This window comes from Neolamprologus brichardi, chromosome 22 (assembly GCF_056152115.1).
Source record: "Neolamprologus brichardi isolate AB-2024 chromosome 22, ASM5615211v1, whole genome shotgun sequence".
NCBI lineage: Eukaryota > Metazoa > Chordata > Actinopteri > Cichliformes > Cichlidae > Neolamprologus > Neolamprologus brichardi.
This window is the reverse complement of record NC_142124.1, coordinates 27,731,592-27,746,568: the sequence shown is the minus strand read 5'-3', so window position 1 is coordinate 27,746,568 and position 14,977 is coordinate 27,731,592. Positions and strand designations below refer to the sequence as shown.

At 40.1% G+C, this 14,977-nt stretch overlaps 1 pseudogene; it reads right to left on the bottom strand.

Moving 5' to 3' along the window:
• LOC148096796 (uncharacterized) lies at positions 1-10,957 on the bottom strand (annotated as a pseudogene).
• Between the last annotated feature and the right edge of the window lie 4,020 nt (positions 10,958-14,977).

Below are 14,977 nucleotides of genomic sequence, written 5' to 3'. Positions count from 1 at the left end.
CTACACTGGTGAAGAATATTGTCTTAAACACTGTTAAGACACTTCCTCCCCAAACAGCATTGTGAAGTCTTGGTCAATCTGAAACACAAAATGTGACAATAGAAAGAACACATTAATGAGCAAACAAACAAAGGAACCACACAGCTGTCAGTCAATCAGTTTATGCCTTACCAAGCCAGGTGTATCCAGAAATCTTGGGAAAAGGTCCAGGACAGAAGAAGCTGTGGCTGGATCTTGAATCACTTTTTGCCTATGGTGAAATGTCACCTTCATTTTCTCTTTGACAACTTTCATGTCAGTCAAGTGCCTCATCATTGACATAGCTTCCTTGCATTCATCACCTGACAATTGTCTCGCATTTGTTGCGAAGTTGCGAAGAGTCTTGGGGCTGTCTTGAAAAGCTGACTTTGATTTCTTCATCTCTTCAGTAGAGTTGCGCTGCACAGTTTTCAATCTCCATGCCAGGTAACCAGAACCACTCTGGTGATCATAGAAATGTTCCTGTCGAATTAAGAGCAAGAGAGATATTAGTTCAGTATTGATTACCTGCTACCCTACCTACACTGTTTGTAGCAAGTGAAGAAAACTCCTGACTGGTGGGATTGTTCAGTGCTACATGTCAAAAAGCCAGATATGGCATCATGCATTAGAGGTCTATTTAAATCAATTGTTACACAATGACATATTTTTTTACATTTATTTATTTTGGGTCCATTAGGGAATAACTTGGTAAACTGCCTGAATGACAGACTGACCTGAATTAGTCTTATCATATGATTTCTTTAACCACTTCATCAGAAAAGCCAACAACAAAATACTTACACAAACCACTGACTGTCATATCTGCAGGTATAGGCATTTATCAATTAAACCAGAATCAAAAAAGTCTAATTGCATAAAAACTGGGTCACAGACCCAGGACTATGACACTGACAGCTTGTATGCATCATAACATCATTACTTACATAACCATTCTTTGAATCTGGGTCCTTCAAGTTTGGGAACAAGGTTGTAATCCTAAGTGCATACATAATGCGGACACTTACTGGTGGGATCCTCCTAAAAGGCAGATACAGAGAACACAAAAACTATCAATTATTTACCCCAACACAGATTCAAGTTCAAATTCATATATCCTGAAGATTACTTACATTTCTTGCAGTGTTGCTGTCAGGAGGTCCTTCAATTAGCTGTCTTTTCCGAGCTTTGATAGATTCAAGTATTACTGTTGTGTCTGAACCTGATGATGATCCTCCTGATGCAGGTGATGGTGACAACTCTAATGAAGATGGGGCCTCTGAAGAAGACCCTGCAACACTGTTGTCTAACAATACAGACAGCCTCATAGATTTAAACATGATTACACAACTATAAATTAGTAAATTTAACAACGCATTTTTAAATGAAACATACGGCTTAAGCTTCTTACCACTGTATTCTTCAGTGAAGACACTGAAAGACACCTGAGATGACTTCAAAAGTTCATCAAATATGTCCGAATCCACTTCCACTCCCGCAGAATCCATCAGGACCAAATTGGTAGAACCTGGCAAACTGAATTTCACCAGCACTAAAAAAGAAGCAATCAATAAAGTTCTATATGAATTTATGATTCATAAATCCGTAAATCACAGTTTTACTTTGATAATATTTATAAATTTTTTATTCATTCGATTACTAATTTGATTGCTAATTTTCATTTAAATTAGCAATCAATGTAGTGAACTAAACTTACAGTATTTGCCCTTGGACTGCAGTGAAGGGTTTGAGTATAGTACAAGTAAATCAAAACAATATTTACATGAATAGTATATGAATAAATTTACTTAGTTACAGTCAGTGTTGGGGAGTAACGGAATACATGTACCGCCGTTACGTATTTAAAATACAAAATATGAGTAACTGTATTCCGTTACCGTTTAAAAAGGTGGTATTTAGAATACAGTTACTTTGTTGAAATAAATGGATTATACGGCGGTACTTTCCTGTTTCATATTGTCGCGGGTCAGGACTGTTTGGGTTTTGTTTGACAGCTACGTTCTGTTGTTCCAGGTGGCAGCGTTACGGTTGCCATGGTTACAGGGTGACGCTCTCTCTCTCTCTGCGTGTTTCCTGGGTGAGAGAGCGCCTGTTGTTGTTGTGCTAAGCTAATAGGCAGAATGCTACAGGTATAGCTCTAAAGAATGTAGCATCATTGGCAGTGTAGTCCGTGCTGCAGGGAGAATGGACTGCCATACACGTTATGTGTCTGTGAGCGAGGGAGGGAGAAAAAGGAAAAGTACGAGCTGTCATCGAGCAAAAACCGGAGCTGGAAGCATGTAAATATAATAATAACCACTGCAGCCAAGAAGAGTACCTGACGAGCCCAGTTGTAAGTAAGCTATTAAGACTCGACTGTACACCGTGTTCGTGTTTTCCTCCAAAAACAATACGTTCAGTTGCAGCAGCCTTTCAACGCCTCTCTCTGTCTCTCGCTAGCAAAGTTGACCCAGACAACAAAGTAAAGCTAGTTTAACACAGAACCCACCGTATTAGCCAGAGGTCCCTTTACTACGGTTCGGAGCCGCGGACCTTCAGTAACAGTAATAAATCACAGCAATAGTACATTCACGTAGTTGTAAACAGCATGATAATATATTAAGTAATCCAAAGTATTCAGAATACGTTACTCTCATTGAGTAACGTAACGGAATACGTTACAGAATACATTTTGGGGCATGTATTCTGTATTCTGTAATGGAATACATTTTAAAAGTAACCTTCCCAACACTGGTTACAGTTACAGTTTTACTTAGTTTGCAAAAATTCGGAGTAATTGTAGGCATCGTCTGTCTTTGGTACCCTGACCCATTTGCTCACTCCCTTAAACTCGACAGGAACCAGCATATCACCACCTTCCAAGAGTAGAACAAAACTGCGTAACTGCACTGCAATACAGTAGTCTCTTGATTATCACAGGGGTTAGTAGAAACCATATTTCTATTTTATTATTTTTGTATACTTTAAGTCCACCTAATTAGACTTAGTGTCTAATTAGTGTCTAATTAGACACCTAATTAGTGTAGAAATGTTTAGTTGATTTAGAGTTTAGAAATGTGTTAACATAGAATCTAGAATTATTGTAGAGACATTGACACTGCCCTCAATGTAACCCCGTATGGTGTCCTGAATTTAGGAGCAGAGTATAGGAGACCCTCCCCAGTTGAACTGTGAAAGTAAAACAGAGAGGAGTTAATCCTGAGAGGAAATTCCCCAGAGAATGTTTGGGTGGGGGTCTCAACATTTGACCTGGATAACTGTGGTCTGGAAGGGAAATGGGTTTTTTATGACCTCTAGGGAGTCACCTACACCCACAGTGTTTTAACTGTCACGCACACTCACTTACGTGCACACACACATACACACAGGTATACTACACAGTCACACACGAGCACTCACATAGACACAGAGTTTGCAGCACACCGTAGGGGGGTTTTATGATGGGGACGCCTCTATAAAGCTGGCTGTAACTAACAAAGGGGTGAAGGTTTTGCAGAGGGACACACCGGCCTCGTCTTCCCTTCTAGAAGTGCATGCTTAAATGAAGATGAATAAAGATTAATAAAAGTTTTGTGAAAATGACTACTGAGTTCCGGTGCCGTCTCTGGAAGTTTCGGCGAATAAAAGAACTGGGGTAAAACTGATTTCGCAACAGTTTTGGTGCCGAAACCCAGGATTCGCACGAGGCCCAGAGAGGATGAATTGGCAGAGCTGAGATCGTGAAACGAGGCGAACAGAGAGCTAGCTCACATGATTAAAAGGTAAGCACGACCTGTTTATTTTCGAACCGTGCATATTGTTTAAAGCCTAAATTATCTGTTCGCTAAGTTGAACGTATCTCAGTGTAAAATCACTCAGTATGTTAAAGAAACGGTGTGTGATCCGTCTTAGTTAGTAATTAATAGAATCGGTGTTTCATCCGTGGCGGTGTGTGATCCGTCTTTAGTTATTAGGAAAAAAGTGGCGGTGTGTGATCCGTCCTCCGTGCGTTAAAGCAGGAAACGTGTGTTACTATTAGTTAGAAAGCGGGGTTTAAGGCCTCGTCGCCAGCTGAGGGCTGCATGTGTCACGGGTTTGGTTACCCCACCTAGTCTCGGACGCGGGGCTAGGACCTGTGAGGGCAGGAGATCCAGGGTGGTGACCTGGGGATTCGTGGCTCCTTAAATAACTAAGTCGGGGAGAGGTCCCTGTCACAGTCTGAAGTATACATAAAAGCAGGATCGGTTGCTTTCGCCGGTTAGATTCCGAGCTGAGTTGAACCAGTGCCTGATGCAGAAGGAGGACGGTGTAGTGTGTGTGAAAGCGCCGTTAGAGTCGGCGTCTCGTCTGAAGTACGGGAGTCAATTAAAGTAACAAAAATAATTTGTGTCTAAAAGTGTGTGTTTGTGGTGCGCAGAAATTGCGGCAGGAGGCCGTGTCGCGAATTGTTGCAAACTGTGAAGTCAATTGGGGGGTTTAATTTGGTTTTATTTTTTATGGGGAAGAGAAACTGCGGTATCCAGTCCGTGGCGCAGTTTGAATAATTTGTGAGGCAAATGTGGCGCGATCTGAAGATCATGAGCCTAATTGTCCTAGTTAGGTTGAGGTGTATAAGAGCGGACGGCACCCGCTCTTTGTTCTGATTAGGGCGTTGTCCTGAATCAGCAGAAGTGTCTCGCAGAAAGTTTGAATGAAGTGTGTGTGAGCCAGCCTCGAGGGGCGAGTTCACAGGTGGAACAAAGGAAGAGTAAAATGTGCGTGTGTGTGAGAGAGAAAGTAAAGGTGGGGGCGAGTGACCAGCCTGTGAGTGTGTGTGAATTCTAGTGATGTGCGATACCACTGATTTCCTTTCCGATCCGATACCAAGTAATATTCAGGGTGGTATCGACGATACTGATCCGATACCGATACTTTGTACAAAAACATATTTTATTTATTGTATCTCAAATCATAGCGTCATAATGATTACAGGACATCAGATTACTTGTTCTTATCACTTAATAATGCAGAGTTCATCATATAGAAATAAAAAAACTGAAGTTGTGCACTATTTGAACACCTTGCCTGCCTGCAGCACTAAAGGACTCTGTGAGAAACGTCTGTCTCGCCCTAGCAGTACCTGTCCCTCTCCTCCTCTTCAGTTCACCTCAACATACACTGTCATATTCTGTGATATGATTTACTCTGAGGTGTTTGACAAGGTTAGTGATGTTGCCACAACCATACATGCCAAACCTCCCGATTTTCCCGGGAGAATCCCGAATTTCAGTGCCCCTCCCGAAAATCTCCCGGAGCCGCCATTCTCCCGAATGTCCACCCGGACAACAAAATTGAAAAACCATATTGCAGAATTCATAGCGCGGCCCAGCCAATTCCAGTTTCCAACAATGGCGGTAGCGACTTAGTTTTAATATTACTCTTATTTCTCTTTCTGGGTCGCAAAAAAACTTTTAACATATTTTCAGGTAAGAATGAAGCTGTGTAAACTTCAAATATCTGAGCCGACCGACACATCGTTTTCAACCCCCCGCGGTCTTTCGCTACTCAGGTTAAACATGATATATAAGTCACTTTGATAACTTAAAAATGTTATTGTTTGGCTTTTTCAGTGTTTTATTTGTTCGTGAGTAAATCGGTTTGGCTGAGATTAAAGTTATTAGATTAGATTAAATTTAACTTTATTAATCCCTCGGCAGGGTTCCTCTGGGGTTTTCACACAGCTGAATAAACGTCAAACAGAAAACTAATTAAACAAAGTGTGAGACGGTCGAGAGTTTACGTCAGCACCTGGTTATATTTTAGATAGCAACGAGCAGACGGCTGAGTTTCACTCCACCGAGGGAGTTCGTGACGTACTACCCGGCTTTCTTTAGACCACGAAGGCCGGGTCCTCAGGTGGAAGCAGCCTCTGAATTTGGACACCCCCGCTGTTTCCGGGCCGGCCAATAATAACGGTGACATTTAACGTATTTTATCCGATGAATAAACACTGTGAAATGTATTTATCACCCCCCAACAGCCCTTTTGAATGTCTCCCTAATTCTGAGGTCTCAAGGTTGGCAAGTATGGCCACAAAACCTCAGTTTTTGCCACATGTATCGCAAACCACGTCTCAGCGGTTTGTGGAGGTAAAGTATGTCCGCACAATTATGCTCAGCCATTGTCGTGAGTGCGCACGCCAAGGGGCTGCGAGACATTTATACAGCCGTATTTCGCACATGACTATGAAAGGCGGAAGAGGAAGTAGTTCCTTTGAATGTGGAATATCCGAATGTTATAGTTTCTTTCCACTGTGTTCCTGTTAATGATAAACTACAAATTTACCCTAAATTACTAAAATATCGATACTTTAATGTGAGAATCGATTCTACAACATAAATGACTGGTATCGGAGGAATCGATATTTCAGGATCGATCCGCACATCACTAGTGAATTCCTTGATGACAAATAGGGAGACAAAGTAGATTAGTTGATTTTCTGTGAAAATAATAATAGTCAAGAAATAGTGATCAAATAGGAGAAAATGAACTAAAGTAAATAAAGCAAATTAAAAAGTGGATTAGCGTTAAAGTAATGATAAATAAATTGATAAAAATTAACAGTGACATTTAAAGCTGACCAAGTATTCAAGGATGAATGAGAGCTGTTGGGGTGAAAGGAAAATGAGGTTGGAGGAGTGAGTTAACAGGTTAATGTGTGGGTGTAAAACAATGGGGTAAAAAAAAAAAAAAAAAAAAAAAAAAAAAAGAAAATGGTGAAAACAAAGAAAATAAAAAGTGTGGAAGTGTGAGAAAGTGTCTCCAACTGGGGGAAGCAGTGATGCTACGGGTCACCTTCTTCCCCTGCTGGACACAAAAGAAAACATAATTTGGAGTGTTGTGGATGAAAAGAATTAATAACAACATCAAGAAGATTTTTTGTGTTTGCGGTTAAGATCAAATAAAAATTTCATTTTGGGGGTTTAAAGTCAGTAGAGTTCAAAACAAAATAAGTAGAGATGTGTTGCTTTAGGAGTGATGAAAACATCTGCAGTCACAGTGAATAATGAAAGTCTCTCAGTCTGTCGATTACAGGTGGCGAATGGACCTGGATCAATTTTCCACGGGCAGCAGTCGGAAGAAAATTATAGGTTAAAATCATTAGAAAAAATAGAAACACCCAGCCAGAATTTTTGGCTGAATTGTTTTGCAGCTTCCCGTCCTCATCCTGAACAAGCAAGCTCCAAGGAAGCTAATCTCTCCCTGAAGACACCGAGTGCAGTTCCAGAAAGCACGAGCATGAACATCAACAGTGGACAGCAGTCCAAGAGACAATACCAGAGTTATGAGCAGAGAGGTCCAGCAGCACTGTGGGCAAACGGCATCAGAAAGAGAAGATCCACCATCTGGATTGGATGGATGGAGATGCGTTTCCAGCAAGCTACAACCTCACTGTGTGTGAAGGACCTTTGAGAAGACTGTCTGAGTTTTTTATTTGCCATGTTTGGAGCGAGATGGCAATGAAAGAGACAGTGGGACAAAGAGATACACGGGACAAAGCTGAAGAGAACTGACTGCCATTGGACAGAAAAGTGGGAGAGAAGAACGGAGAGAAAGGAGCAGGTGAGGACAGAGGCTGCTGTTTTAGTGTGGGGAATCAAATTGGGTTAAGGAATCCAGGGGGGACAAACGACTGCCTGGAAGTGGAGGATTGACACAGTGTCCAGACCACCACAAAAGGGGGAGGAAGACAAGCACTGAGGTATGCAAAAGTACTGTTAGGAAAAATGGAAAGTGACACCACACATGCACATGATATGCACTAGAGATAACACAAAATCACACACAAAGTCGCACACATCCAAAGAGGGTATTTTTAGAAGGGGTTAACAACACACAGTGTGGTTGCTGATGGTAACCTGCAAGCATTTGGGGTTTAGCTGTGCCTGACTATGACAGAATTTTTCATTTAGATGTTTCTGAAACAAAATTTGGAGTGAACGAAGTTTTGTTTCGGAAAAAAGGGGGAAGGTACATAAAAGGATACACAGAAATAGAAAATGTATTAACCCGACTAACACACACACACACACGTGTAATGAAGCTCATTAGGATCAAACACAATTTTAAGAAGGTAATACTGTTACCATCATCCTGTCTGGTTTATTGAGTGGGTTGAGAAGTGATACATAGACGACTGAATCAGTATTATTTTGGGGAAGATTATAGCAGGGGTGAACAGAATCCTGCAGCCAGAGTTTAAAAGAGTGAAACTAGCAGATTTTTTGTTTTGTTCTGTTTTGTTTTTGTTTCTGAAGTATGGGGAAAGTTTTACCATGGCACCAAGTTTTAGATTTGGTGTTTTTTCACCTATAAGAGAGAATATTCTGTGACAAGTCCCAAGACCGGGCTTCTGTATTTTTATTTACTTTTGTTTTTCAGTTTTATCTGTTATTTTTCATTTTATTTTTATTTTTGAACAGTGCACTGATTTCTGTTTGTGAATTTCATTAGACACAGTTTTCCCTTCAGTCATAAACATTTAGGACAGGTGGGTGGACTGCCTACCACTTATGTACAATACAGGCCCTGAGGTGACAGTTGATGATTGCCTGATTCCTTTCAGCGGTTGCTGTTCCTTCAAGGTGTACATTCCAAGAGAACCAGGGAAATGTGGTATAAAGATCTGGTGAGCGTGTGACGCCAGAAGCAGCTATGCCTGGAATATGCAGGTCTACACAGGGAAACCCAGTACTGGAAGGGCAGAAGGAAACCAGGGCATGTGTGTTGTGCTGGACGTGACAACCGGTCTCCAAGGGCGTAATATCACATGTGACAACTTCTTCACATCATATGCTCTTGGTCAGAAGCTGCTAAAAAGAAAGCTCACCATGGTAGGGACAGTGAGAAAGAACAAGCCTGAACTTCCCCCTGCACTGGTATCAGCCATAGGAAGAGAGACACTCTCATCAAAATTTGCTTTCACTGACACACAAACTCTTGTGTCAAATGTTCCAAAGAAGAATAGAAATGTCATCCTGCTGAGCACGCTACACAAAGATGTCCCTATCAGCACCACAGAGGACAGGAAGCCCCTTATGATCCAGGACTACAACAAGAACAAAGGAGGCATTGACTGCCTTGATAAGGTAATGCAAAGTTTCATCCATTTTATTTTATTTTTATTTATGTGAATCATAGCACTTCATGCTGAGTTTGGTCTTTGGTTTTCCATTTATTTTCAGTGCATATTCGTGTTTTTTCATTGCAGTTATTTCATTTCTAATTCTATAAATTCATGTTAAACACTACTTTGAGACATTGTTCACAGTTAAAGAATGCTGAATATTAAATAATATAAAAATTTGGTCATGAAAAATCGTTTTTGTGCTAATTTAAGAGGACCAGTCAATTTTGACAGGGAACACTAAAGTAAGGGACGGGAAGTAAACTTTTTTTTTTCAAACCTTTGAACACATTCTCACTCACTAAAAAAACTGCGAACCATTGTTGCATAACTGGGGCGGATTTTAAATCTAGCTTTAGCACAGGTGTTGCTTTTTCTTGCAGACAATGAAGACCATCCTGTGAACTGTTGCAAAGAATGATTGTGTCAAAAATAACATCAGTGTGTCGCATCGGGACACCAAAAGATTTATAGTCTCATAATGCATTTGATGACAGGGTATGTGTTTACTGGAAGAATATTTCTTTGCTGCTATTCACCACACCTCTTGGCATGCCTCTGCATTGTGTCTGCAATGCTTTTACTCCTTTGTAAAAGAAACAACAACAAAAACATTGCACATGTATAGAGGGAGGAGTAGAACTAAGATCAAGAAAAAAAAGCAGGTGCATGTGGAGAGGTGAGGTTTTCATGTCATGTCATTCTGTTGGGTAGAGGTCAGGTTTTTCCACACTAAACTGTCTCATCAATGTTTTTATAGACCTTATTTTGTGTATTAGTGCATTGCCGTGTTGGAACAGGAAGGGGCCATTCCCAAATTGTTTCCACAAAAAGCATGAAATGGTCCAAAATCTCTTGGTATGCCAAAGCATTAAGAGTTAATTCACTGGAACTAAGGGCTCGAGTGCAACTCATGAAAGACAATGTGGGTAACTCTGGCCACACCTTAAAACAGGGCATGTAGAGCAGCTAAAATGAAAAGATTTATCATACTTTGTTGTAGGAGAACTAAGCACAAAGGTAAAAAAACAAACAGAAAAAAACATGGTTCAAGCTAAATTGCACGCCACCAATGAAGCTAGGGTCACACAAGACGAGACTGCAGATTAAGAATTGCAAGAAAGTCTGGCTCCATGCATGAAAAATATGAAAAATGTGACACCAATAGATACACATATATTTGTACAATAATTTGACTTTTAGACTTTAAAACTCCCCATCACTAAAGATATTGTTTTATACCTACACTGTTCTAGCTTGATAGCATAAAGCATGATAGTGTAGTATCACATCACAGTCACAGTGACATGCTAGTGGTGTAGTAGAATGTTATGTAGAAAGTTCTGTATGAAAGCAAGATGCCCAAGGGCTTAGCATGGTTTTCTGTTGCTGTGATGTCCCACCCTGATCTTCATCTGCTGGCAGTGCTAGTGTTGGTCTCATGAACAGAACACAGTGACCTAGTTTGTCAAATGTAATAAGATGAGTAACTATAGTACAAATGCCCATCCGTGCATTTTTCTGGTCTTTGCTGTTTGTGTTTTTTTGTTGTTCTCTCTCTGGTGAGGTAGAAATACTACCTCACCAGGCTTTCACTATGCCTACAGGTTGTCAAGGTTCTGAGGAGGACTAACCCCTGAAAAGCAAGTGGTGCTGAAAACACCTCCATGCTTTGAGGTTCTGTGCTACAGAGCTGGTTGAGGTGTTTACAGACATTTTTAATTTGTCCCTCACCCAATCAGCTGTACCCACATGCTTCAGGTCCACCACCATAGTGCCCCTCCCAAAGAAAAACAACATAACCGGTTTGAATGACTGTTACCCCATCGCACTCACTCCAACTGTAATGAAATGTTTTGAGAGCATAGTCATGTCCCATATCAAAAAAGCCATCCTGGACACATTAGATCCTCGAATGCTGATTATAGAAAGTTCAGCATTCAACAAGCACCTTGAGGCAACTTTTGTTGTGATTTGGCGCTATATAAATAAAATTGAATTGAATTGAATTGAACACCGTCATCCCAAACAGACTGGCGGGAAAACTCTTCACTCTCGGACGTAAACAAACATATAGAGAGAAACGAGAGGGAGCGAGAACACGACATCACAGGAAGGCTGACTGGTGAGGACCGTCGGACCTCGACATAATGAATCACTGACTAATTGTTATCCACTGACTATTGTTGAATAACCTGACCTGTACATTTGCAATTATTGAACATTTAATACAACTTCATACAATATAAGCAATTATGACATTTGGAATATCTTAATAACTGTGACAGTGCTGCATAACTACTTGCCCTTTAAAATTTTAATTACACCCTACTCTTGTGTACTCTTATTCTTTTTATGGTTAGAGTTAAGTTTATTCTTTAGTTAGTTGTTTATTTAGTTGTGTGAAGGGAACTTGCAAAGTAAGAATTTCATCGCTCAGCGTAACCATTTGTGTTTTGCAGTGTAGATGACAATTAACTTCTTGAATCTTGAATTACCACTGACCCCTAACCCGCCTTGAGGCAACTTTTGTTGTGATTTGGCGCTATATAAATAAAATTGAATTGAATTGAAACCTGAAAAGAACTTTTTCCACGATTAGGAAAGCTGCTAGCGCTTTCTTCTGCAGTGCCCAAATGCGATAATTACAAATACCAACTGTGTGATTTTCCCAGTCTTTCCAGTTTGGGCATGTTTGTCTTGCTTTATTATACCTACTCATTTCCGCATTTCAGCTGCAGCATTCAAAGTATGTAGTACACAGGAAATAATGTTACCGCAGTTTTAAAAAATATATAAACCAGTTCTTCTCTGGATGAAACCTGCATGCTCAACAAGCCCTAACACATTCCTTATCAGTTTTAGATTTTTTTTTTTTTTTACAGTAGTTTTCACTCCCAAAATTTAGTGATGCATGTCTGCCTCTCAAATATTTTTAGATGTGTTCCTTTGATAGTAGAAACTCCCTCATCAAGCTGACTGATTTCGAACCATTAATTTGCATTGCTGCAAGTAGAAAATAAAGTCATTATAGAAATATTTTGGCAACTCTTTAAAAAATGCCTTTCATCAGAGTTTAAACTGTAAATGTCAAAGTTAGAACACAGTGTTCTAGTTTGCCAAATGTAATAACACGAGTGACTAACGTACAAATACCCATCCGTGCATTTTCTGGTCTTTCCTGTTTTTGTTTTTTTTGTTCTCTCTCTCTCTCTCTGAGCCATTCTGAGATGATGGCTGTCAACACACAGCCAAAAAAGGTGTGCTACTTCTTTGTGGGGGATGGAGCACACAGGTGAATCATGCAAGGACATTTGTTTGCAGCTAAACTCCATGCCAGCTACCGAGCTAACTTGGCAGGGCATTTTTAAGGAGATTGTACACTTGTAAATGTACCCATGGATATTGAGCCTATTATATTATCTTCTAGGTTACTTGGGGGATTCTGTTGGTGTCCTGTAGTGTGATGAGAATATTAGGTAATACATTATAACACAGCTGTAACTAAGTGTATTTTCAATGTCATTTATATCGAATTTACATTGTAATTGTATTTAAAAGTATATTCACTAGAAAAAGTGGTTGACAAGTCGGGTTTTTACAGGGAAAAAAGACATACTACTCAGCAGGCCTTCACTATACCTACAGGTTGTCAAAGTACAACAGTGGTGTAAAAGGAGCACATATACAGAACTAAAATATTGTCCAACACAAGGATGGTGTGACAGAGCAACACTAAGCTGTATGAAAAACTCATGTTTTACAAATCACTGTACCCAATTCATCAGCTGATTTAACTGAGATATAGATATCTATATATCTTGTTTGTTTGTTTGGTTTCTGTTTTGTTGTTTTTTTCAGTAGAGATGGTCACTGCCCTCTTTTTAAGATTGGAGAACAGTAGGTGGACAGATCCATTTTGACTTCTAACAGCATGCTTTCAAAATACAGAGCCAATCAAATCAAACTGGAGATAGAAAACTAAAACAATGATCAAAATGTGTTCTGAAGTGAAATACTGAGCAGTTAGTATTATTGTAGCCACCATCCAGTTTCCCCTTTACCTGAAAGAAGGGGCAAATCATAACATACCACTGTGCCACAATTAGGGATGGGTACCAGTATCCGGTGCCATTATGGCACCGGTTCTGACATAAACGGTAGTAACCAGACCAAAAAGCAGCGCACATTTCGGTGCTTTTTTTTCCTGAGATGTCACACACTTTGGATTCTAGCCAATCATTTTACCTTTGCAAGCGTAGTAGGCGGGCCCACGTACGTATGTTCTTTTAGAGCTGAGCTACAGATTAAAAATGCCCAAGGCGAAGCGGTCAAAAGTCTGGCTCTTTGTGCGTAATCTGGACCAAAAGCTGGCCTTCTACTGCTCCTCAAATTGATTACACAAAACATCCTATGAATTGTGTCTAAACTGATCATATCTCTGCTTTGTTTGATATCCAAGAAAGATTTTGTCAATGAAATGTCTCACAGTGACATCAGCATGACGCATGAGGATGAGACAAAAGTTTCCAGTTCAAGAAGTTTCTGCACCACACCTGACAACATGTCTTTGTGTCATAATGTTCTTAACTTTCCTCCTGTTCCAGCAAAGCAGAGATGCTGACTTGAGACTTGCAAATGCGGAGGTGTCAGATGTGATATTGTCAACTGATTCATTTAGACTTTAGGTAGCTCACGGAAAGACACATGACACAGACAGAGCAGACATGGAATAAAACGTAAAGAGAGGAATGACACAGGAGACTGTGATGAGACAGAGACAAGGAAACACTAACTAGAAATAAACTTAAAGGCAAAAAGAACTAAACTCAAGACTAAACAGTAAAACCTGAACTTAAACATCTTAGAAAATGCAGCAAAGGAATCATATTAGTAGTAGTAGTAGGGTCTACCTCACAATATGAAGCACTTTGAAGTGACTGTTTATGTGACTTGGCGCTGTATAGATAAAATTAAACTGAATGTAAAACTGAACTGACTGCAAAATAAACATGGCCCTAAAGGGCATCGATTCACTATTCTTTTTAGTGAGCTCCGATTCCCGTACACAAGTGTCATTACTGAGATCCTACTGAATAAAGTCTGCATTTGGTCTGGTCCTATAAAGAATGATTGTGAGGATGTTCACCTTTCATAAGAACATGCGTGAGCAGGAGAAGAAAGACATCATCACAGAAGCTTCATCACCAGAATTCATGGAAAGAGCTGAAACTGTTGCTTTTTATTGGGGTGTTTTTCTTGTTTTTCGTTTACTGTTTATATCTGCTAAAACAATAACTGGCAGAAGAAATGTAAAGGCTGGATATGACATGCAAGTAGATTTTTCCCTTGGTCCATTGCAAGAGAGGTTTTACATCTGATTGCCTCAAGGCCTTATGATATCCTCCACAGATTTATGATCACCTCTTTTATTGAAACTTAAGTGTTTTAATCAACCTTTTTACAGCTGTGGTGTTCCCAGTCAAAAGTGACCACCATAATGACACCAATAAGTATCCAGACTATATTCATCCATCAGACAGAAAACATCCCCATACACCTCCCCAACTCACTCACTCACTCACTCACACACACATTTTGCGGGTACACATCTTTTTTCCCGCGCTTATGTGCTGATCCTTCCACGTGGATCAACTGTCACAGTCCTGGGCCTATGGCCCAGTGTTTTCATTTTGTACTATTGTTTATTAGTCTGTTCTCTTCTATTGTTCATGACTACTAGGGTTTTGGTTTCTGATTTCTTGTTCTTCTGGGTTGTGATTTGTAGCTCTT